Below are 25682 nucleotides of genomic sequence, written 5' to 3' on the forward strand. Positions count from 1 at the left end.
GGTAAGCTGCAGTCCATGGGGTGATGAAGAGTCAGACACGACTGAGTGACTTCACTTACACTTTTCACTTTCATGCATTGGAGAAGGCAATGGCAGCCCACTCCAGTGTTCTTGCCTGGAGAATCCCAGGGAGGGCGGAGCCTGGTGGGCTGCTGTCTATGGGGTCATGCAGAGTCAGACACAACTGAAGTGACTTAGCAGCAGCAGCGGCAGCTCCCATTTCACTTCGTTTATGTTTTCCAATTTCTCCATCTCTTCTTTGTTTTAATATTCTTTTTCAAGCCTTTATCAAGCATAGTAGAAAAGCTCTTGTGTGCATATATATAAAGATAAATCATACATATAATATATATCTTTTAGAAAACTTATGAATTTTTGCCTAACTAAAAAATTTATAACATTTTGAGTCCAGTTGTTTGACTATAGCCAATATCATATAATAATCTGTAATGGAAAATAACTTCAAAAATAATATGTGTATACATATAGCTGAACCATGAGAAAAGAATTCTACTTTTTGAAATTTAGTAATGTTTACATTTTTGCCAGTTTTTCTAAATATTCTATGGACATCTAATAGCAACACATGAGATACAAAATTTTAAATATATTTGTGTTGGATATAAATAGAAATCTATTATATTTAAATTATTAATGACATCATTCAAGATACTCTTCTCATTTTTTCTACACTTGATAAAGATATTCTCAGAGAAATGTTAACATGTTTCACTATGATTATACATATATTTATTTTCCCTTGTTTTTCTTCTGATTTAGCTTTATTTATCTTTGTTTCTTTGTTGTTAGGTGTCTAGTGGTTTGCGATGTTTATCTTTGTGAATTGTACTTTTTATCATTAAAAATATTCATTTAAAAATAAATAAATTTAATTAAGAATCTACAAATTTTGAGTTTTATACATGCACACAAAAACAGCATAAAATCTGGGGAGTTAGTATCACCAGATTAGGTTACAAATAGAACTCATGGGTCCACAAATATCTGAGTACCTCCTCAGTATAAGGAAGGCACTGTCATAGGGACTGTCCACACCCAGAAATGATGTCCCTCTTTCCTCCTTCACCTAACTTAATCCAAAGACTGCTGGTTCTAGGTTCTCCTTGGTGGTCCAGTAGCTAAGACTCTGCACTGTCAATGCAGGGAGCCAACATTTGATCCCTAGTCAGAGAACTAGATCCCACACATTGCAACTAAGGGTTCAAAAGCTACAACTAAAGATTCCACGTGCTGCAACTAAGACCCGGTGCAGCCAAATAAGTAGATAAATATTAAAAATCCAAAGAAACAAAGACTGCTGTTCTAAAGCCCTTCTACCAAGGGTCCCAAAATTTTCATGCTGAATATCTAAGCAAGGAAATTGGAAATAAAGAGAAAATGAGATAATACAAACAATAAAGAACAATAAATCAAGCAGCTATTATTTGAAAGTTCAGAAAAGAGGAGAAAATGAAAGGGGACTGGCCAAGAATCATCATCAAATTGCACTTTTGTCTCCTCAAATGGCCCGACTCTGACTTCAAAGAGATGGGAATACCAGACCACCTGACCTGCCTCTTGAGAAACTTATATGCAGGTCAGGAAACAACAATTAGAACTGGACATGGAACAACAGACTGGTTCCAAATCAGGAAAGGAGTACGTCAAGGCTGTATGATATCACCCGGCTTATTTAACTTATATGCAGAGTACATCATGAGAAACGCTGGGCTGGAGGAAGCACAAGCTGGAATCAAGATTGCCGGGAGAAATATCAATCACCTCAGATATGCAGATGACACCACCCTTATGGCAGAAAGTGAAGAGGAACTAAAGACCTTCTTGATGAAAGTGAAAGAGGAGAGTGGAAAAGTCGGCTTAAAGCTCAACATTCAGAAAACGAAGATCATGGCATCCGGTCCCATCACTCCATGGGAAATAGATGGGGAAACAGTGGAAACAGTGTCAGATTTATTTTGGGGGGCTCCAAAATCACTGCAGATGGTGACTGTAGCCATGAAATTAAAAGACACTCCTTGGAGGGAAAGTTATGACCAACCTAGACAGCATATTGAAAAGCAGACACATTACTTTGCCAATAAAGGTCCGCCTAGTCAAGGCTATGGTTTTTCTTAGTGGTCATGTATGGATGTGAGAGTTGGACTGTGAAGAAGGCTGAGCGCAGAAGAATTGATGCTTTTGAACTGTGGTGTTGGAGAAGACTCTTGAGAGTCCCTTGGACTGCAAGGAGATCCAACCAGTCTATCCTAAAGGAGATCAGTCCTGGGCGTTCATTGGAAGGAATGATGCTGAAGCTGAAACTCCAGAACTTTGGCCACCTGATGCGAAGAGTTGACTCATTGGAAAAGACTCTGATGCTGGGAGGGATTGGGGGCAGGAGGAGAGGGGGACGACAGAGGATGAGATGGTTGGATGGCCTCACTGACTCAATGGACGTGGGTTTGGGTGGACTCCAGGAGTTGGTGATGGACAAGGAGGCCTGGCGTGCTGCGGTTCATGAGGTCAGAAAAAGTTGGACACGACTGAGCGACTGAACTGAACCAAATGATCATCAGTCTGTGGCAAAATGAGAAAAAAAAGAGGCTGAGTACACCTGAAACTAACACAACATTGTAAATCAACCCGTGAAAAAGGGAAAGTGTTGGTCTCTTTGTCATGTCCCAACTCTGCGACTACATGGACTGTGGCCTGCCAGGCTCCTCTGTCCATGGAATTCTCTAGGCAATAATACTTGAGTGAGTTACCATTTCCTTCTCCAGGGGATCTTCCCCCACCCAAGGACTGAACCCGGGTCTCCTGCATTGCAGGCAGATTCTTTCCTATCTAAGCCACCAGGGAAACACAAATCTACTATACTTCCATTTCAAAAATGAAGAAGTAAAAAAAGGCATGTAATGTTTTTCATAAGTCTGAATTAATTTAATTACCATCTTCCTTTTTCTCTCATTAAAATTTTCTTTCTAAATATATAGAGTGCTTCCCTGGTATCTCAGTGGTGGAGAGCCTGCTTGCCAATGCAGGAGACAGGGGTTTGATCCCTGGTCTGGTATGATTCCACATGCCTCGCAGCAGCTGAGCCTGTGTGCCACAACTATTGAGCCTGTGATCTCAGACCCAAGAGCCACAACCACTGAGCCCATAAGCAGCTACTGAAGCCTGCTCACCCTAGAGCCTGGGCTCTCTGACAAGAGAAGCCACAACAAGGAGAATTCCCAGCACCACACCTAGACAGTAGCCCCTCTTCCTACAACTAGAGAAAAAGCCAAACAGCAATGAAGACCCATTCTTAAATTCTGAAATAAATTCACATTCTTAAATAAATAAAATTTATTTAAAAAGTAGAGAATTCCCTGGTTGTCCAGTGGTTAGGACTAGGTACTTCCATTGCAAAGGGAAGAGGTTGCACCCCTAGTATGGGAGGTAAGATTCTGCAAGTTGCATGGCCAAAATAAAAATTTTTTAAAGTAATAAAAGTCCTTTATTTGTGAAAAGGTGGAGATAGGTTTTTTTCTTTTAAAATTATTACCTGGTACAGTAAAAATTTGACAGTCCTCTACCATCCTCAAATTTTGGTTTTGTTTTGGTTGTACTTTTTTGATCCAGGTAATCCTGGGATACACTATTTGGTTTTGTGGCTAGAGATGGTGTTGCATTAGAAAACCCTCAGTTTCAAGCTGTGATCACCAGCTGTGTCCTTCAGCAAACTATTTAACAGGAGTCAAGTTTCCTGTGTTTGAAATGAGGTTGTTTGGGGGGACCAATGGGCTTCTCTGGGGAAAAGCTAGTGGTAATGGTTTCATCCTTTTGATATCTGAGATAAGAACAAAGACTTTAAAAATAGATGTGGGTTCAATTTCTAGATCAGAAACATTATCGGCCATGTGATTTTGACAAATTCCTTGGTCTCTCTATTGCTCAGTTTACTTACGTATATTAGAATAAGAAGCATAATAAGAACTTTCCTAGTGGTCCAGTGGTTAAGACTGCACACTTTCAATGCAGGGGTCATGGGTTTGATTCCTGGTCAGGGAAATAAGATTCCACATGCCTTGGGGTATAGGAGGAAACAAAAGCATAATAGTACTGACTTTACTGGGTTACTACAAGAATAAAATGAGATGATATATGTAAAGGCTTAGCACAGAGCTGGCATATAATAAATGTTTTATAAACGAGAGCTTAAAAAAAAGTCTGCCTACAGGCCAACATAAAAAAAAAAGAGAGAGAGAGACAGAGAAAATAAACGTAATAGTAGTTATTATTATAGAACCAATTTAATCCTCTGTTTGCCATATCCCGCAAAACAAGATCTAATTCTTTTTTTCTGTCTTCACCTAACATATTGTAGGCCACACACTATAATAAAAGATGTCAGAGCACAACATTTAGAGTCAAAGCATTGAGCCTTTAAGAAAGATTTTTAAAATAGACATTAGTGATAACATTAACCACAAGAAAAACAGCATTTTGATAAATCTGTGTTAAATACAAATACTAGGCTAAATACAAATCCACTTGAATTCTTGGCATTTAAGCTTACTGCTTTTCCTCTTTTCTTAACAAAAAAAAAGTTTGGCTACACTAGCTCTTTTGCTGTGAAAAGCTGTAGGATATTTTCTCCAAAGACCACTGGTTTTCACACCACCATTTTTAGAAAACAAAGACATTCCAATTCTAATCTCCAGAAAGTCGGCAATCTTTAAAAGGATGTATTTTCAGATAACAAAAAGCAATCCATCCCATTCACTAGAAATTCAGAAATTCAACAATATTGGTATAAGCATACTTTATGTCTTATATCAGGATTACATGGCTAAAAATTATTAGAGGCATATAATCTAAGTACTGCAATCAGTCATGAAAATTAAAATTTTTATGCTGAGTCAAGTAATCTGTATATGCCAGAGGGTGTCATGGGATCTGCTTTTGAAAGTAGTTTATAACTTGATCTCTGTCTCATATATTCTTTTATATTTTTTAATGGAAGTGCTTTAGAAATGCAGACTTGTAATTAAGATAATGTTTACCATTCAAACCTTATCTCCTGAAAAAGAGCCTGTCAAGGAAATGGAAAAGGTATGAGCAACATGGATTGGAAAGATGTGGCCTCTTTAAATGGTAACAGCCTTTTTATGAGATCCTGAAAGAGGCCAATGACCCCTAAAAACCCAACTGCAGGAAAGAAACCACTGGGTACCACTCAGCCAAACAATCAGAAATGAAATAAGGACTCCCACAAGATCTTAATTTTATCACTTGGCCCCACTGATGAAACGTAACCCCTTTTGTGATAAACTAAGTTATCCCCGGGACTGAACTCTGAGAGGAGAGGCAATAAGCTTTTTCTGAAATTTGGGGGGGTGGGGGAAGAGAGGGAACCCATTCTATTATATAGATTCATATTTAAATATGGAATTTTCTACACATCTTATTTTCCTTATTAATTTATAAACATTATTAAATGCTTTATTTCCTTTTCTGGGTGCTTTATTTTTTATAGAGTATTTAAGTCATAGAAAAATATATTTACAATTGAATACTAATTCCACTTCCGTTTTTCATTTCTGATGAAAACTGACATTTCAGTATTTCTCAAAAATCAGTTTTATTCTACCCTAAAGTATATTCAAGAGTCTGAGTGCATGGAGGTAGCTCCAGGATAACATGATTGGAACAAAAAATAAGAGAATAATGTCCTTGTTATCAAACATACATAGTAGGTCCCAGAGGGGGCCTACATGCAATTAACTGATACTATCTGGTGAGCTCTATGTTCCTGGAGGAGAAAACAAAGCAAAATGAAACAAACTAGCAAAATTTCCAACAACTGTGGGATGCAAAGCATCACTTGGGTTAACTAGTATTTTCACCAGAGGGCATCAAGATCCTCAACCCATAATAATTTTTCCCCTCTAAAGTGTCCTTGTGACATAAGGGACTGGAGTTGGAGTAAGACATGAGATCTAAACATTACTGCCAAGGAGATAAGGGCCAACTTATAATTTAAAACATGAAAAGAGATTCTAGCCCCAAACAGAAAATCGAAGGTTACAGAGAAAGTGGAGAAGAGGCTAGATCAGGTCCCAGGGCCTATGTATGTATCTGCTAATTATTCACACATAATTTAAACATAGCTAACCAAATTGATCAATAAACAGGATCAGACTTCTGCCTCAGTATTATTTGAGTTTACTAAGTAGTCTTTCCCTAAAGAGCCTTGAAAAGGGGAGGTGGGGGGAAGCAAAAACAATTTCTGATGCAATCACCTTGCCTAGAAACTGAAAAGCTGTCTTCCTAAACTGTATCAGTTGTCTGTAAAGGACAATAGTGACAGTACTGTGATAGAAAAATCTTCTCCCACCTACATCCCTCCTCCTTCTGGATTTCCCAGTCCCCTGGGGCAGGAAGTGGCTGAACTGATGTAACCATCCAGCCCACATGTCAATTTAAAATTATACTGCAATCCTTCCCACCACCAGTAGTGGCCAAAAAAGTGGTGAGTATTTGCATACATAGAGCTAGTTTCAAAAGAAACTCTGATTTCATAGTCACTCCATTCAGCTTCTTAGAATTTAAAGGCTGCTGCACTTGACTGAGAAATACAAGACTTAAAAAAAAGCATTTCTTTTTAAAGGGCACCACTTCGCTTAGTTTCCTCCAGTAACTAAGTTCTGAAGGAAGAGGAGGTGGGCGGGCTGCTTGTAGTTCCTAGATAGTTTTCTACCACAGGAAGTGTGAGAGCTCTCTGCACATGGAAAGACTGTGGAGGGAAACTCACTAGAATGCCAGCAGATTTAGTCAAAGGCTCCTTCCATATGTAAAACACCCTTGCTGCCCTGCAGAGAGCGAGGGGGAAAAAAGCCCAAAAGGGCCACAGAAAGGGAAGGGACAAGTTAAAATGGAAAGAGAATGACCCCGCCAATAACAAGAAAAGCATAAAGCATGTTGAGAAGAAGAGGAAAAAGCAGAAGGAAGAAAATGTCTAAAGGGGGGGGGGGGGCCGCAAAAGTAGAGAAAGGGGGAAGAAAAATGTAGCAATGAAGCTAGAATATAAAAAGACAACTGGATCAAAACACAAGACTAAAGTTAGAAAGATAGAGGGGTGGGAAAAGAGAGACTTAAAAGAGTAGAGGGAAGGAAAAACACAGAGGCAAAGAAGAAGGTGGGGGAGGGGAGGGACAAACAAGATAAAGAAGACTAGAGGAGGAAGAGAAACAAAGGGCAGGGACAGAGGTGATCCAAAACTCCAACCCATCAATTCCAGAAGATCAGAGCTGGGAGCCATAGTTAACCCTCGGTTAAATGGTAAGCGGTGATCCAGGAGTTCTTAATACGAGCTACTAGTCTTTGCAAAGAGATAGGGGCAGCGGATACTAATAACTCTCATACTTGATTCTGAAGTTTAATTGAAACCATAACATGGTTTTAAACACTGTCATACATTGACAACCAAGCTAACTAAGATCTCTTAACTGGGGAGTGAAGACACTTCGGTTTCAACCTGTGTAACCAACGCAAACCAGTAAAGTCAGGAAATTCACTCAAAATCAACGTTACCGGAGGCTTTTAGTTCTCAGAAACAACGCTGACTAATCCCCAAACCTCTCCTTATCTGCATACCCGCCTTGTTTAATTGTACGCATAAATTCCTAATATGTCTTAAAAAGCTCTCGCCCTAACCGGTTCACAAGCACATTTTCCAAACTCATTTTGGCATCCTGAGTGAGGCCTAAGGAGGCCGACATTTTTTTATTTTACTTTATAACATTGAGGAAAGGGGGAGGTGGAAAGGATGGGCACTTTTCAGTTCAGAGCGGACCTGGGGTTGCTGCCCTGTAGCGCCGCCCTTAACCCGTCTGGGTGCTGCGCTCAGCGCACTCCGCCGGCACTAGACTGCACCTAATCGACTCCTCGCTCAAAGTCTTGAAACACTTTTCAAACATGTATTTATAAACTGATCATTACTGTATTATGCAGCTCATTTTGTGCTCAAGAGTGGAGCCGGGGAGTAGGGGAAGAAGCAATGGGCGAGTTGGAGCTGGGGAAAGATTCCCAGGTCAAGTAATATTTATTCTCTTGTTGATACATTCATTTTTGTTGGGTCAGAAATGCCCAATTTGTGTTCCCCATTACAGTGGGAGGTGTACTGTGACGGGCCAGCAACTTGCCGACCGCTTTTTGTAGAGACTGCGCACAGCCCTTAGTAGCTGAATCGCTTTGGGAGTGTGGGTGAGAGGAGGGAAGGAAGAGGAGAGGGGTGAGGAGGAGAGGGAGAGAGACCTAGCCCAGTCTCTTCCCGACACGTGAGGTGGCGGCGGTCCCTGGCACCCCCGGCCCCGGCCCCTCACGTGCCGTCCGAAGTGTCCCGGCACCCGGCTCCGCACCTCTCCCACCCCGGGGCCCCACTCCAGGATTCCGTGCTAGGGATGCGACGGCAAGCCGGCGCTTTCGGCGACCGAGTGGCGCCCGTAAGGGTTTCTAGAAGGCCATTTTGACAGAACACTTTTCTATCCCCTACTCCCTTCCTCCCCGAGCCGCAGAACTCCAGGTCAACCTCTGGCAAGCCTCTCCGGCTACCTCCACGCCACAATTTTCGTCCCTGAAGCCTCCTCCCCGAAAAGCTCAGGGAAGGCAAGTGCCAAATGTTCTCCCAACGAGCTGGCCCCCTGTATTAGCATCGGGGAGAAAGACGACTTCTTCTGGGGGTACACTTGAGTCCACACCCGAAACGTGCCCTAACTCTTCGCTCTCCTCAGCCCGGGGCGCTCGGACCTCCGTTTCTCCTCTGAGGGGCATCTCTCAGGGGCACAGTCGGGGAATCGCCCCCTCCCAAGGCCACGCTTGCCCTCCCCCAACCCTCCAGTTTCCAGCGGAGCCCGGGGTGCTGGCCCGAGGCGCTCGGCTCTCCCCACCCGGCGTCCCAGCCCGGCCTCAGGGCAGGCGGCCGCGTCCTCTGGCCGGGGGTATTGTTTACCACCCGCAACAAAAGCGCCCCCAGCGGCCTTGGGTGGGGGGTCGCCGCGGGGAGCGGGCCCATCCCTGCGACCTCCGCGGCCCCGCGGACACGGAACCCCGGCCCACGTCCAGCCCCAGCCATGCACTGCCCTTCGCAACCCCTTCCGGCCTCCGCGTGTGCCTCCCCAGACCCCTGCCCTCTGTCCCTCTCCCAGCTCACCACTGGCCCCCTCAGGCTCCGAGGACTGCGCGCGTGCCCCCGGCTCCAAGCCTGCACCAGCCCTCGGGGAAACTTTCCAACTTGCGATCGTCCCAACTTCGGAGTTAGGGGCCCCGGCGGGCGCGAGGGGCGCGGGAGGGCCCCGGGTGGACACCTACCGGCTGCCTGGCAGGGTCAGGGCCCGAGCCCCCGGGGTGGGCGACTGCTTCCCAAAGGTCCACAGCGCAGAGGCAGGTAGAGTTGCATGACTGGGGCGGGGCAGGGGGGCGTCCGGGGGGGCAGACCCGGGAGCAGAGGGCCCAGCGGCTGCGCGCACAAAGCGGCGCGGGAGCGGGCTGCGCTGCCACTCCCCGCCAGGTCAGCCCCCCGGAGCAGCACTGTCTCCCCAGGACAGACCTCAGGGAGTGAAGCTGGGGCTCTGCCTTCCCTGGACCCTGCTCTGCTGAGCGAGAGGCAAAACGCGAGCTGGATTTCCCCAAACTGGAGCTGGACTCCCCTCTGGACCCTTACCCCTCCCCTTGGCCCTCTTCTTTCCCAACCTTTTTTTTTTTTTTTTTAAAGGTCAAAGGAGAGTATTGGAGAGGGAAAACCTTATCAAGATCTTCTTGTCATGATCTTTTTTTTTTTTTTTTTACGAGGTACTCTCCGGCTGAGAGAAAAGTTTGGGGGTCTCTGAATTGAATGTTTATAGATACATTAATGGGGATGCCAGGTCAGAGATGCCACCATTGACCAATATTTGGGTCGCGACCAATGGAAAACTGCCCTCAGCACCTTAGAGAGAAGCCAGAGAAGGGTTGTGTTCTCTTGACTCAGAGCTTGATGTCTGCAAGGGTCATCATAACATTTTTGTTACTTATTTGCCTTTGTACGTTGGCGGTATTCACTTTCCGATGAAGAAGACACAGGAATAAATAAGTTTTCATCATTAAGAGGAATAACCAGTGGCAGTATACCAAAAGTAAGACTGACTGGGGTGTTCAAATTTCTCCTTAAGTGTCTGATGGGCTGTTGCTTCTTCCAGCAGACAGTTATTAAACAGACATGGGAATCTAAATCTTTAATGGAGTCACAGTGGTAAGGAACATAGAAATCATTCCTCCCAGGTCAAATTTCAATGGAAAGGAAAAGACTACTTCTATTGCCTTCCACACCATTCTATCCTTATCCTGCACATAATTTCTATTCTTTGTTATACGTGCTTTAATAAACATAACCAGATTGTTCTTTTGAGAAAGATTCCTAAACTTTCAACCTTTCTCACTGATTGATTCATTCAAATTTATTCCTGAGCTAGGAGCTGGGCATCCAGAGTTTAATGCAATTTGCTTCCTACCCAGGAGGAACACACATTCCAGATTTGCAAGCAGAGCAAACTAATGGCTCCACTGCAATATTTTCAGGGCTACAGTCGGATAAATACTTTGATTGGAGAAAGAAATATGGTTTTTAAAATAAAACTTCTGCAAAAATGCCACTGTTCTCAGTGTTTCTGAAAGCCTAATTGTCAGTATCTTGTCAGAAACAATCTCCTAGAACCAAAATGAAAAGAATGTTGGGAGAGTTTGACTCAAAACTTAATTTTCTTAAAGAACAAAGGGAGAAAGGCTATCATGAACTAGCAATATCCTGGCTTTTGTCAATTAATTGAAATGATTTACTTAAAAAGGTATTGAGGGGCTTCCCTGCTGGTCCCGTGGCTAAGACTCTGAGCTCCCATTGCAGGGGGCTAGGGTTCGATCCCTGGTCAGGGAACTAGATTCCCTGTGCTACTACAAAGATCAAATACCTCACATGTCGCAGCCAAATAAATTATTTTAAAAAGAAAAAGAAAAAAAAAAGCTATTGAGATGGAAAAATCACACAAAGATATAGAGAAATGTCCAAGGCAATGCTTATTCTCTTCATTTCTTAAACATTATTTGAGGCTATACTATGTGCCAGGCACAGTTTCATACTTTGGGGGAAACAGCAGGAAGCAAACTGAAATCTCTTCTCTAGTGGTGCTTGCATTCAATAATGGAGTGGGGGCAAGGAGAATAAAAGCTAGAAAGCAGAATACATATAGTATGTCAGATGGCGATGGCGAGAGTGGAGGGGGGAGAAGGAGGGTAGGGGACACTGGATCCTGGGGAAAGCCACAATTTTAAATCCAGCAATCAGCTCATGGAATAGATCTGAAAGAGATTAGGGAGGAAGCTGGGGGAGATTTTATGTTTAGGAAGGAGCAAATGCCAAGGCCCTGAAGGTGAGTTTGTACCTGTGGTGACAAAACAATTCCACTGTATTTCACAATGGTAGAAAATTGGAAACTGGAACTTCCCCGGTGGTCCAGTGGTTAAGACTCCACTGCAGGGATCCCTGACTAGGGATCAAACTGCAGGATCCCTGACTAGGGATCAAACGTACATTCACATGCCATGTCCAAAAACTAAAATTCAATTAAAAAATCAGAAACTGAGTAAGAGTCCATTAAAAACAAAGGGAAAAACAGGATAGATAGGTCCCAATGACCAAGTCTGAGACAATTTTGAGTTTGGAAAAGAGGTTTAGCTTGGAAAAGCAAATTTGAAAGTCATCAGCCTGTACATGACAATGAGTGTCACCTTGGTGTCTGAGACTTTTATAGCCCTAGCAACATCTGGTTCATTTGAACCTGTTGGAAAAGGGGTCTGATAATTATAACAGAAACTAAAAGGCTGAATAAATTGTGGCAAACTAAACAATAACATGAAGTATCTACCCAAAGAGAAGAAAAGAAAGTGCAATTCTTTCCAGACCTCAGTATCAAAGAATAAATGTTTAAGCAATTTCCTACTATCTTTACCCATTCTTAATAACAAAGCAAGAATTCCAGTCTTATTTCCAAAAACCTCTCTAGGAGAGAGAGGTGAAAATAAGGTAGGTATTGGATCTTTAGGGCTTCCCTGGTGGTGTGTAACTTCCTAAATACATATCTCTAATTTCAGCTTAATTGCCCTGTTTACTAATTAACTTCAGCAATGTCCTCTATCGGCAAAAAAAATAAATAAATAAAAAATAAAAGTTTTTTTTCTATTGGCAAATTTTTTTAAATTTGGCAGAACTAACTGCTGATGGAGAACTCTTCAGTTCAGTTCAGTTCAGTCGCTCAGTCGTGTCCGACTCTTTGCGAACCCATGAATTGCAGCACACCAGGCCTCCCTGTCCATCACCAACTACCTGAGTTCACTTAGACTCACATCCATCGAGTCCGTGATGCCATCCAGCCATCTCATCCTTGGTCGTCCCCTTCTCTTCCTGCCCCCAATCCCTCCGGCATCAGAGTCTTTTCCAATGAGTCAACTCTTCTCATGAGGTGGCCAAAGTACTGGAGCTTCAGCTTCAGCATCATTCCTTCCAAAGAAATCCCAGGGCTGATCTCCTTCAGAATGGACTGGTTGGATCTCCTTGCAGTCCAAGGGACCCTCAAGAGTCTTCTCCAACACCACAGATCAAAAGCATCAATTCTTCAGCGCTCAGCCTTCTTCACAGTCCAACTCTCACATCCATACATGACCACTGGAAAAACCATAGCCTTGACTACACGGACCTTAGTCGGCAAACTCTTACACATCCATAGAAGTAAAAATTGTGCAAACAACTAAGAAAGACAGACTTACTATTCTCTATAAGGAGAACAGGCGTGGATGGATGGATTGATAGATGATATAATGATATAATAGTGGCTAGGAAAGAGTTAATAGTCCTTGGTGATGTGGGACACTAACTACAATCAGAGAGGTCCTGGAAGAGCAGGGGAGGATGGGCAAAATAAACCTGTGCTAATAGCTCAGCATCGAAAAAGATGTAACGCTATCAATTCTGCTAAAAGTCCAAGAAAGCAAGGAAAGCCTAGAATTGAAAAGACACAGGGGAATTCTCAGAGAATTTTCATGGAGCAGGTCTGCAGGAATTGGCATTTACTTGTCAGTTTACTGGCAGATGCAGACCTAAAATCTTTTCACTCAAGTTTCTAAACTGAATCAAAGATTGTCAAGAAAACAGGGTACATATAACACGTGGTAGGTACAAACCAAAAGACCTCAGTTAAGAAGGTGGTAGATGAAATCAAATTGATATTCTGAGGGAGGAAAAAATTTAGGCTTGCCAAATTGGTTTTGGAATTGGTTTTGGATAGAAGTGGAAAAATTAACATACCTTCACAGTAACTATAGAGAATGAAGATATATTCTAGTTATGATAATAAAACAAGATCTTTTATAATGTAGTCAGCTTCCAAAAGAACCATATCCTTTGGACTTCCCTGACAGTACAATAATTAAAACTCTGAGCTCCTATTACAGGGGGCACTGGCTCTATCCTTGGTTGGGGAACAAAGATCCTACATACCTCGAGTTGTGGCCAAAAAAATATTTTTTAATTAAAGAATAAACATATCCCAAATCAAGAACTGAGTGTGGTCAAGCTCACTCTGTTTTGGTAAAAACTCCTCTACTTCTATGACAAAATTCAGCCAGTTTCCCTATTTATGCCTTGTCCAGCAACTTCAATGGTAAACTTTCCAACCCACTAATTCATTCATCCTCTTAACCTCTCCAGAATTGAACCTATCCTGGAAGCATCCTAATTTGACTTCTACATCCACATCATCCATTTTCTCTACTGTTTGTAAAGAGCAGAATTCTGTGACAGCCTTAGCCAGCTTTGACATAGTAAGACTTAAATCTGCATTAGGTCTTTATTTCTCCTTCAGTTCAGTTCAGTTCAGTTCAGTCGCTCAGTCGTGTCCGACTCTTTGCGACCCCATGAATGGCAGCATGCCAGGCCTCCCTATCCATCACCATCTCCCGGAGTTCACTCAGACTCACGTCCATGGAGTCCGTGATGCCATCCAGCCATCTCATCCTCTGTTGTCCCCTTCTCCTCCTGCCCCCAATCCCTCCCAGCATCAGAGTCTTTTCCAATGAGTCAACTCTTCTCATGAGGGGGCCAAATTACTGGAGCTTCAACTTTAGCATCATTCCTTCCAAGGAAATCCCAGGGTTGATCTCCTTCAGAAAGGACTGGTTGGATCTCCTTGCAGTCCGAGGGACTCTCAAGAGTCTTCTCCAACACCACAGTTCACACGCTAGTAAAGTAATGCTCAAAATTCTCCAAGCCAGGCTTCAGCAATACGTGAACCGTGAACTCCCTGATGTTCAAGCTGGTTTTAGAAAAGGCAGAGGAACCAGAGATCAAATTGCCAACATCCGCTGGATCATGGAAAAAGCAAGAGAGTTCCAGAAAAACATCTATTTCTGCTGTATTGACTATGCCAAAGCCTTTGATTGTGTGGATCACAATAAACTGGAAAATTCTGAAAGAGATGGGAATACCAGACCACCTAACCTGCCTCTTGAGAAATCTGTATGCAGGTCAGGAAGCAACAGTTAGAACTGGACATGGAACAACAGACTGGTTTCAAATAGGAAAATGAGTACGTCAAGGCTGTATATTGTCACCCTGCTTATTTAACTTATATTTATTTCTCCTTAGCAATCACTATTTTGGGAGCTTTTGAGTCTCTTCCTGCCATGAGATCTGTTCTAAGCCTTTATTTTCTTAACCTCCAAAGCTGTCCTCAGCCCAGGCTGTCAAGAGAGGCTCTTGATTTCTTTTTTACTTCTTCCAGTTTTATTGAGATATAAATGACATATAGCACTGTATACCTTTAAGGTGTGCAACATAACAATTTGATTTATATACATCATGAAATGATTGAAAGTTGTTGAAAGTGAAAGTGCAGTCGTGTCTGACTCTTTGCAACCCCATGGACTGTAGCCTACCATGTTCCACCGTCCATGGGATTTTCCAGGCAAGAATACTGGCCTGGGTTGCCATTTCCTTCTCCAGGAGATCTTCCCCACCCAGGGATTCAACGTGGGTCTCCCGCATTGTAGGCGGACGCTTTACTGTCTGAGCCAGGTATGCAACATAACGATTTGATTTATATACATCATGAAATGATTACCACAATAAATTTAGTGAATAAGCTTTATCTCATGTAGAGGTACTTCCCTGGTAGCTCAGACAGTAAAGCATCTGCCTACAATGCGGGAGACCTGGGTTCGATCCCTGGGTCAGGAAGATTCCCTGGAGAAGGAAATGGCAACCCACTCCAGTATTCATGCCTGGAAAATGCCATGGACGGAGGAGCCTGGTGGGCTACAGTCCATGGGGTCACAAAGAGTCAGACACGACTGAGTGATTTCACTTTCACTTTCATGTAGATACAAAATGAAAGAAAATTTCTTTCCTTGCGATGAAAACCCTTACAATTTACTCTCTTAAATTTTACATATGACATATAGCAGTGTTATATTGTGTTGTACATTATATCCCTAATGCTTATTTATTTTATAATTGGAAGTTTTTGTACCTTTTGACTATCTTCATCCAATTCCATCTCCCCCACTCTCCACCTCTGATAACCACAAATCTGATCTTTCTTTATATGAGTTTCTTTGTTTGCTGATTTATTTTTGAAGTATACTTGACCTACAACAGTCTGTTAGTTTCTGTTCCACAACACAGTGATTCAATATTTCTACCTATTACAAAATGATAACCACAATAGATTTCTTTTTCATACATTTCTTTTCAATTATTTATTTGGCTGTGATGGGTCTTCACTGCTGCGCGGGCTTTTCTCTAATTGTGGCGAGTGGGAGCCACTCTCTAGTTGTGGTGCATGGGCTTCTGACTGTTGTGGCTTCTCTTGTGGAGCTCAGGCTCAGAGCATGCGGGCTTCAGCAGTTGCTTTGCAGGAGCTCAGTGATTGCGGCTCCTGGGCTCTAAAGCACAGGCTTGATAGTTGTGGCATGGGGGCTTAGTTGCTCCATAGCATGTGGGGTCTTCCCGGCATTGGCAGGCAGATTCTTCACCATTGCTCCACCACGGAAGCTCTACAATCGATTTCTTAATTACCTCTCCCTCCCTTCCTGAACAGTACTGTTTCCTTCCTTACCTGAAGTTTTTTGCCTGTTACATGGCCGTCCATTTTCTTGTGCCCTTCAGCCTAGTCTCCATGCTACTTTATTGGAGCATTACTACATTAATGAACCCTTCTTTTTAGTCTCTTCAGGCTCTTCTTCACTAGTACCTTCTTGTCTACTGTCTAGCAGTCTTCCATGTATATCATACTTAGGACATGCTTTTGCTTTGTATTGCTTTCCCGTCTATCTTTAGCCCGATTTCTCTCCATGACAAATTCTATTTCATGCTATTTCCTGTTCCTATAACAACTGTTTGTTTCTGAGTCCATTGACCTACTCTCCTGAAGTTACATTCACAACACAGCTTCATTTCTTCCCCCTTGCCCCGACTCTCGGAGAAGGCAATGGCAACCCACTCCAGTACTCTTGCCTGGAAAATCCCAGGGACGGAGGAGCCTGGTAGGCTGCAGTCCATGGGATCGCAAAGAGTTGGAACGACTGAGCGACTTTAGTTTCACTTTTCATTTTCGTGCACTGGAGAAGGAAACAGCAACCCACTCCAGTGTTCTTGCCTGGAGAATGCCAGGGATGGGGGAGCCTGGTGGGCTGCCATCTATGGGGTCACACAGAGTCGGACACAACTGAAGCGAGTTAGCTGCAGCAGCAGCAGCCCCTACCCTACATTTTGAAATTTCTCATCCCTGGAATTTTGTGACACCTATAGCCATCCTGGTTCTTCTCCTAGAAGTCCAACCAAAATGCCTTCACCATCTTCTTCCTCTGGATACTGCCTTCTTCAGAGCCCTCTTGGCATTGCAAACACTTTGGATCTCCTTGTCCAGAAAACTTCCAAAGCTGACTCTCCAGCCCTGAATGTTTTGCTCTGTGGCTGCAGTCCATTATCTCTAGCCCCTGAAGCCATGTGCTGTGTTCCTCATCTCTTTCTTTGCATTTTCACCTGAGACATGCTGGGACCTGCTTTGCTCTGATACTTGTTTCTCATAACATCACACGTGGTGACTTCTACCTAGCAGGCACATTAAAGCCACCTGTCTGAATTATTTCCAAATGTTTTCTTCCTCCCTTCTGAGAATTCACTTAAAGCTGTCGATAATTTGGCGAGTCTCTTCTAAACAAATGTACTTTCCCTAGCATTGTGAATAGAGGGGATGGAAAAGTTGGGACAGATACAGGTCTTCTTGGAATGTCCTTCTCCCTCCTGTTCTCTTTCCTCTATATTACTCTCATTGTTGCCAGGCTGGCACACTTATCTTCATCCCTCAAATACCAGCTCACAAAGCTCCTTGTCTGTGAAACCTCACATAATAACGGAGGCAGAATTAGGAGCTTCGTAGCTCTCTCGACACAGCTTCTGCAATAGTCCAGTATCTGTCATAGTACTTCTCACTCATGCCACCCCAGTTACTAAACTGTACACCTCTCAAAGGACTTCTCTTCCTTTTCTATATTTCCAGTGCTAGTTCCTGGTCCACAACATAGTGATTCATAAAACAAAGCAGACACCCAATATTTGTTAAATGGCTCTCAGAGGTCCTATCTAAACTATCTGAACTCTGTGACTGTAATTATGTAATTCTATGTGCGAGTGCTCAGTCATTTCAGGTGTGTCAGACTCTTTGCAACCCTATGATAGCCTCTATCCACGGATTCTCCAGGTAAAAACATGGGAGTGGGTTGCCATACGCTCCTCCATGGGATCTTCCTGACCCAGGGATCGAACCTGAGTCTTTATGTCTCCTGCATTGGCAAGCAGTTTCTTTACCACTGGTGCCACCTGGGAAGCCCATATAATTCTACACGTTTGCACAAATGAGGCTCATTTCTTGGTAATCTTCACATTGTCACAATACCTTACACGACAGAAAATGTAAACTGCTTGCCACAGGCTCACGCAAAGCAGGGACACTGTAGGGCCCTTTCCCATCCCCTCTTCTTAGATATAAGATGCATTTCAAAAATATCTATCATTGCCTTAAAGCTTGCTAAAGCCTTCACCATCTGAAGACTTCTATTATTTAAAATCCACTGACAACTCAGTTCCTCTAGAAAATTGTTCTTTTTAGAAAATTAATTAATTAATCAGTTTATTTGCATGAGCGGAATCTTAGCTGTGACATGCAGGATCTTTGATCTTCCTTGTGGCTTGTTTTCTTTGTTTGTTTGGGTTGTGGCATGTGGGATCTAGTTCCCTGATCAGGGATCGAACATAGGCCCCATATATTGAGAGCACAGAGTCTTAGCCACTAGGCCACCAAGAACCCTAGAAAACAGTTCTTGAACAATCCTACTAGGGAATTCCCTGGTGGTCCAGTGCTTAGAACTCTGTGCTTTCACTGCTGGGGCCTGGGTTGGATCCCTGACCAGGGAACTAAGATCCTACAATCTGTGAGTGGCCTGGCCAAAAAATTAAATAATTAAAAATTAAAATTAAAAAAAATTAAACAAGAAATAACCCTACCAAACATACATAACCTCTGAATCATCTCCCCTCCCCAGCATTCATGAAGAATGATGTTGAACTTCATTAATTTATGCTCACTGATAATGTGATTCTGACACTGTTCATTAGTATTATCTATGTCCACATTTTGTTCCCCCAACTATGTGAAAACTTCAGAGTAAGACTCATATCCTCTATTTCTTTTGTGTCTTATCTCTTTAGAGAAACTGATACTATAATACCCTCAATAAATATTCCTGACAGGCCAAATATTGACTGACAGAAGCAGTTGGATAATATATCTCATGTTATCTTCTCAGTGAAAAACACTAAGTAAATCCATCAGTGTTATTATTGCTCCAGGGTGCGAATAATATAATTGCTACTGTTGATTGAATACCATCTTTACACATTATACTATACTTTCTAAACAAACATGGCTTTAAGTTGCCATGTAAATGCCCTAGACTTCCAAGTTTCTCTCTCTAGCCTGAACCCCATTTTTGACTATTTTGACTTAGATCCTTCATGGACTTTTTAAACTCAACATTTCCAATATTACATTACTCTTAAAAGACTACCACTGACTTCTATACACGCTTCCAACCCCCGCCCTACCCTGACTCTACCATATATCTAGCTACTCCTCCGTCTCCTTTACCAGCTCATCATTCTCCAACTGGCCATTAGGTGTTGCAGATACTCAAGGATGGGGCTTCCTTGGTGGCTCAGACAATAAAGAATCTGCCTGCAACGCAGGATATCCGGGTTTGATCCCTGGGTCAGGAAGATCCCCTGGAGGAGAGAATGGCAAACCACTCCAGTATTTTTTGGGGAATCCCATGGACAGAGGAGCCTGGAGGGCTACAGTCGATAGGGTTGCAAAGAGTCAGACACGACTAAAGTGACAGCACACACAGACACACACAAGGCTGAGTTCTAGGTTCCCTCTCTCTTTAGCTTGGACTTAACTAATATTATATTTTCAGCCCAGGCGGCTCCATATATTCACCTCTTCAGTATCTCCTCCTGGAGGTCTCTGAGGCCTCTGCATACTCAATCTGTTGCTACCAAGCAACTCATTCTCTCCCCTATCCTTTCACTTTGCCCTAGAGCAACAATAAACTGACCCTCTTCCAGTGATCCTTGCCTCAGTGAATCCACCCAGTCGTGTAACCAGGAACCTAAGAATTAGCTTTGACATCTCCCTTTCCTCAGTCCTTTTACTGAATCTATCACCAAGTTCTATCCCTTTCATCACTTCAGTATGTCTCAAATCCATCCACTTCTGTCCATTCCCATGGCCTTTACTCTAGACCAATTGCCACTATTTTGCAATAGTGTACTCACACCCACTTTTGTCCTATTTCATTATCTAAGCCACAGGCAGAATGACCATTTTGAAATATACCTCACCATATTAAACACAGCTTAACACTGGCTTCATGTTGCTTTAGGGATAATGTCAAGACTCCTAAAGTGGCTACAAGGCTGCCAGTGGCTATAAGACTTCATCTATTTCTCTACCTCATCTTACATCACAAATATCCTAGTTTTCCCCACTCCAGCCTCAATGGCTTTATTCTATAATTGCAAGCCAATAATTCTGTTCTTGTAAACCAGTGAATTTCATTGGCAGATATGTTTTATTCTAGGCAAAGCAAGCACTTTACAGTTCTTCTGTTTAGCAGCTCCCTCTATTATCTTACCGGGGAAGGAAATGGCAACCCACCTCAGGACTCTTGCCTGGAAAATCCCATGGATGGAGGAGCCTGGTAGGCTGCAGTCCATGGGGTCGCACAGAGTCGGACACAACTGAAGCAACTTAGCAGCAGGAGCAGCTATTATCTTACACAATTGTCAATATAAGTGACCTGCCTGAACCCTGCAGGGGCATAGTATGGTAATGCATTTGAAGTTGTGATTAGACCCTTGAAGACCCCAAACTCTTCTACCATTAGCTCTGATTCTTTTTTCAGGAATGCCTATTTTTTGGCCATGCCATGGGGCATGCATGATCTTAGCTCCTCAGTTATGGGATGGAAACTTTGGGTTCAACCATTACTTCCTTAAAGAAGGCTTCTGTAAACTTGTTTAGGTCATTCCTCTTTTTATGCTCTTATATCATCATGCACTAAGCCTTTTCTCAGAAGTACTTACCCAGTTTCAATTTTACATAAATTTCTCTGGTTATTTGATTAAGATCTCCCTTTCCCACTAGAATATAAACTCCCTGAAGTGCAGGGATCAAGTTTTTATTTACTGTTGTATCTCTGATACATAGCACCTGTATAAGAAATACCTGTTAAAAAAAAAAAAAAAAAGAAATACCTGTTGACAACAATAAAAATAAATGAGGTCATTTCTTTAATTTCTAGTTCGTTGCTATATCTAATTGTAACTACATTGAGATAATGTAGTTTGTCTTCTGAAATACTTAGAAAATTCTTACTCATTTTTCAAGGCTCAGTTCAAGACTCTAGCTTTTCCTAATGTTCCTCCCACCACCCCATCCCAATAGACCTGGCCTCTCTCCTCTTTGTACCTTATAGTACTTCTTGCACGCCCCTAATATTGGATAGATACTGACAAATTGCAGTTTTTGTATCTACTTTTTTTTTGGAACAGCTTGCTCTCTTACAAAAGTCTTTGTAGGAATTTTATCTTATTTTTATAGCTTGACCATCTAACATAATGGCTGGCATGCAGTAGCTGGACGGTAAATATGTATTGGTTGGATGAATAATGATCTGTTCTGCAGGTCTAGGGGTATGCATACTAAGGAAACAAAAGGAATATAGCACATACTAAGTGCTGAGCACTGTGGTAGGTCCTTTGCTGAAATGATCTTATTTGATACGCCATATCTCAGGGGAAGTATCACTCATCTTTTACAGATTAAAAACTGAAGATCAGGCCTTTATTGCCTTTAAGATCACTTACCTGTTAAGCAGAGAAGCAGACAGTCATGTTTCTGTTTGTTTTCAATATACTATATTAGAAATTTAATGTACAGCTTTGGTGGACTGTAGAAAAAGACAACTAGAAAATGTTACTTTTTATTTTTTGGATACTTGATCACTAACACCATAATTTTAAAAAAGACACTGTTTTCCTAAAATTCCTGCTTTCAGGACTTCCCTAGTGGTCCAGTGGTTAAGACTCTGTGCTTCTACTGCATGGGGTATAGATTCAATCCCTGGTCTGATCCTGGTTGGTGAAATAAGATCCCACATGTCATGAGGAGAGGCCAAAAGAGAACAAAAAATCAAACCATATAAAATATTGTACAATGAAATGAAAGGTGTAAGATCCCCCACCCTTCCTTCATGCATTCCACTCTACAGAGGTAATCTCTGCTGACAGTTTCTCGTGTATCCTTTCAGAAATTATTATGATATTTCTCCTAATATACTAAAATGCTGAGAAGGCAATGGCAACCCACTCCAGTACTTTTGCCTGGAAAATCCCATGGCGGGAGGAGCCTAGTAGACTGCAGTTCATGGGGTCACGAAGAGTCCAATACGGCTGAGCGACTTCCCTTTCACTTTTCACTTTCATGCATTGGAGAAGGAAATGACAACCCACTCCAGTGTTCTTGCCTGGAGAATCCCAGGGATGGGGGAGCCTGGTGGGCTGCCATCTATGGGGTCGCACAGAGTTGGACACAACTGAAACGACTTAGCAGCAGTAGCAGCAGCATACTTTATATACATATACAAGAAAATGTGGATGTTTAATTTTATGTGAAGTTGTATAGCATCTAAAATATTTTAAATTTTGTTTATGGATACATTCTACTAAACACGCAAAGATCATGTTGCATGAGTGCCGAGTTGCTTCAGTCACGTCTAACTCTTTGCGACCCTTCGGACTGGAGCCCACCAGTTACTCTGTCCAAGGGATTTGTCAGGCAAGAATATTGGGGTGGGTTGCCACGCCCTTCTCCAGGGTATCTTTCCGACCCAGGGATGGAACCCAGATCTCCTTCAGCTCCTGCATTGCAGGTGAATTCTTTACTGCTAAGACACTGGGGAAGCCCAGATTATATGTTATATATGGATAAATTATGTCGTCATTGTTGTTCAGCCGCTAAGTCATTTGTGACTCCATGGACTATAAGCACCTCAGGCTTCCCTGTCCTTCACTATCTCCCAGAGTTTGCTCAAACTCGTGTCCTTTAAGTCAGTGATGCTATCCAACTATCTTATCCATGGAAATTATATATGACTCCAAAGTTATTTAAGTTATAAGGCATCTCTGATACAGGATGCTTATTCCTGGTAAAAATAACTAAATAAAAGTTAATGATCTGTGGTCTAAAAGAGGCTACTTAACGGAAGACTTAAAAAGACATGGTTCATGACAATGTTTGTTAAAATGGGGCCTCCTCTGGAAGTTTTAGAGCCCATGCTCCACAACAAGAGAAGCTACTGCAATGAGAAGCTATTAGCCGCAGCTAGAGAGTAGCCCTGCTGGCCACAAGTAGAGAAAGCCCTCCTGCAGCAAGGAAGAGCCTGTTCCCCACGAGGAAGACCCAGCGCAGCCAAAAAAAAAATAGGGGCCTCTCTTGGATTTTGGGAAGCTTGGGTTGGGGTGGGCAGTGGGCAGGGATGACCCCCTGTCTACAGCTGGCTTAACCTTCTCAAACTTGGTGTATGACTGGGAGAAGGTGGCCATCCTCTTCAGTGTTGTCAACCCCATGGTGCACCTCGACACCTTGGACCCCCACCAGCCTCCCCAGTGTATCACAGTGCTCTACATTTTTGAGGAGATGCACTTTGACCTTGGCATCAACGATTGGCTCTGCAAGTACGTATATGACCACATTGTTGCGGAGCACTCTGCAGTGATCCCAGAGCAGGCGGCCACTGTGGCCACATTTGCCATCACCACTCTATGGCTTTGTCTTATGATATTGTCTACCTGTGGTCATGCCCTAGCTGCTTTGGCCTTAACTTTGAACTCTGGGTACAGAATCTGGCAGTGTAGGGGCCTCTAATGTGATCTGAAGCCTCACTTTTGGAGCAGATGTTCGGCAGGCTCTGAGCTATCTTTGGGGCCGTGAACTTCTGAGCCATCATCGTGTACAACCTTGTAAGCCTGAACAACCTTGAGTTCACAGAGCTGACCCAGTGCCTGCTACCCACAGGGTTCTCAAAGACCATTCTAGCCATCTTATTTGTCACCTACTGTGGTGTCCAACTGGGGAAGGAGCCAGAACAAACCCTGGTGCAGGAAGAGGAGCAGAAGGACAAAGAGAAGCTGGAGGAAGAGGGAGGGGAAGAAGGAGAGGTCCTGCTCAGCTATTCCCGATTCCAGGTCGAGGCTAGGCCAATGGGCCTGACCGATAGAATACAAGACATTTCCACTTCTAAAAAATAAAGAAAAAAATGGAACATTGATTTCTCCCTGTTTCAGGAAAAGTTGGGGTATATGTGGGGTTGGGTGAAGCTTTCAAAGAAGACTTTTTAGGTAGTTATTGCTATATTCACTCTATATGATATTCACATATTATCCATATTTTTAAAAAACCTTTGCCAAACATTTGGCCTTTGGTATTTTGTATATTTTCATCTCTACTGTTTGTGCCGTAATTCCTATTCCCTTTCTGTGCCTTAAACCTGTCCCTTTTTCTGTTTTCCCTCTTCTGTTAATTCTCCATCAAGTCTCTTAACCGCCCTAGCAAAACCTGAAGCAGTTTTGACTTATCCTATGCCTTGCCTTCCATATCTAATTTCTTAGCAAGCACAAAAGGTTCTATGTCTTCCATCTATTTTCTTTCTGACCATGTTTTCATGCTGTCACCAACTCTCTGTCTGGAAGATTGCAAAGGCTTCCTATATCGCTTCTTCACTGTCGTATCTGTCAGTGTCTGTCTTCCCAATTATCATGTTCATCTTTTTCAGACTGATTCTTCTAAAACATAGTTGTTATTAGTTTCTTATTAGCCACTGAATTGAGTCTAAACTCTTTAGCCGAAGATTGAAACTGTTCATAATATAACCTTATTTCTCTAATGTTATTGGTCAGTGGTCTGCCATACAAATGTTGGGGAGTCATGGAGAAGGGGTGAAGGATCTTAAAGCAGGCAAACTGGATAATTCTTTGTTTTCTGAACAAATTGAACTTCCTTATGTGTGTGTCTGAGCAACCTGTGTGTATATAGGTATGTGTGTTTGCCCTGGCCGATGTTTAGCTGTGTCAAAAGACAGTTCAATTATCTCCCTCCCAGGTTCAGTTCAGTTCAGTCACTCAGTCCTGTCCAACTCTTTGCTGCACCATGGACTGCAGCATGCCAGGCCTCCCTGTCCATCACCAACTCTCAGATTCCACTCAAACTCATGCCCATCAAGTCGGTGATGCTATCCAACCATCTCATCCTCTGTCATCCCCTTCTCCTCCTGCCTTCAATCTTTCCCAGCATCGCAGTCTTTTCAAATGAGTCAGTTCTTCATGTCAGGTGGCCAAAGTATTGCAGCTTCAGCATCGGTCCTTCCAATGAATATTCAGGACTTATTTCCTTTAGGATGGACTGGTTGGATCTCCTTGCAGTCCAAGGGACTCTCAAGAGTCTTCTCCAACACCACAGTTCAAGAGCATCAATTCTTCAGCACTCAGCTTTCTTTATAGTCCGGCTCTCACATCCATGCATGACTACTGGAAAAACCATAGCTTTGACTAGACAGACCTATGTTGGGAAAGTAATGTCTCTGCTTTCCAATATGCTGTCTAGGTTGGTCATAACTTTTCTTCTAAGGAGTAAGCATCTTTTTATTTCATGGCTGCAGTCACCATCTGCAGTGATTTTGGAGCCCAGAAAAATAAAGTCTGTCACTTGTTTCCACTGTTTTCCCATCTATTTGCCATGAAGTGATGGGACCAGATGCCATGATCTTAGTTTTCTGAATGTTAGTTCTAAGCCAACTTTTTCACTCTCCTCTTTCACTTTCATCAAGAGGCTCTTTACTTCTTCTTTGCTTTCTGTCATAAGGGTGGCGTCATCTGCATATCCTTCCTGGGTGACCTGTGACAAATATGATAGATTTTTCTTTTGTATCCTTACTTT

The 25682-nt window shown here is 42.7% G+C and overlaps 1 protein-coding gene and 1 pseudogene across 2 annotated transcripts in view; one reads left to right on the forward strand and one right to left on the reverse strand.

Annotated features, from left to right (window-relative positions):
• TET1 (tet methylcytosine dioxygenase 1) overlaps window positions 1–9431 on the reverse strand; it is a 139515-nt gene extending 130084 nt beyond the window's left edge. For both annotated transcript variants that reach the window (XM_040242215.1, XM_040242213.1), the window contains exon 1: window positions 9355–9431. The gene's annotated coding sequence lies outside the window, so the exon portion shown is untranslated. The remainder of the gene's footprint in view (window positions 1–9354) is intronic.
• Window positions 8045–24080, forward strand: LOC120865140 (annotated as a pseudogene).
• The last annotated feature ends 1602 nt before the right edge of the window (window positions 24081–25682 follow it).

This window comes from Oryx dammah, unplaced genomic scaffold (assembly GCF_014754425.2).
Source record: "Oryx dammah isolate SB20612 unplaced genomic scaffold, SCBI_Odam_1.1 HiC_scaffold_6, whole genome shotgun sequence".
In the NCBI taxonomy this organism is placed as follows: domain Eukaryota; kingdom Metazoa; phylum Chordata; class Mammalia; order Artiodactyla; family Bovidae; genus Oryx; species Oryx dammah.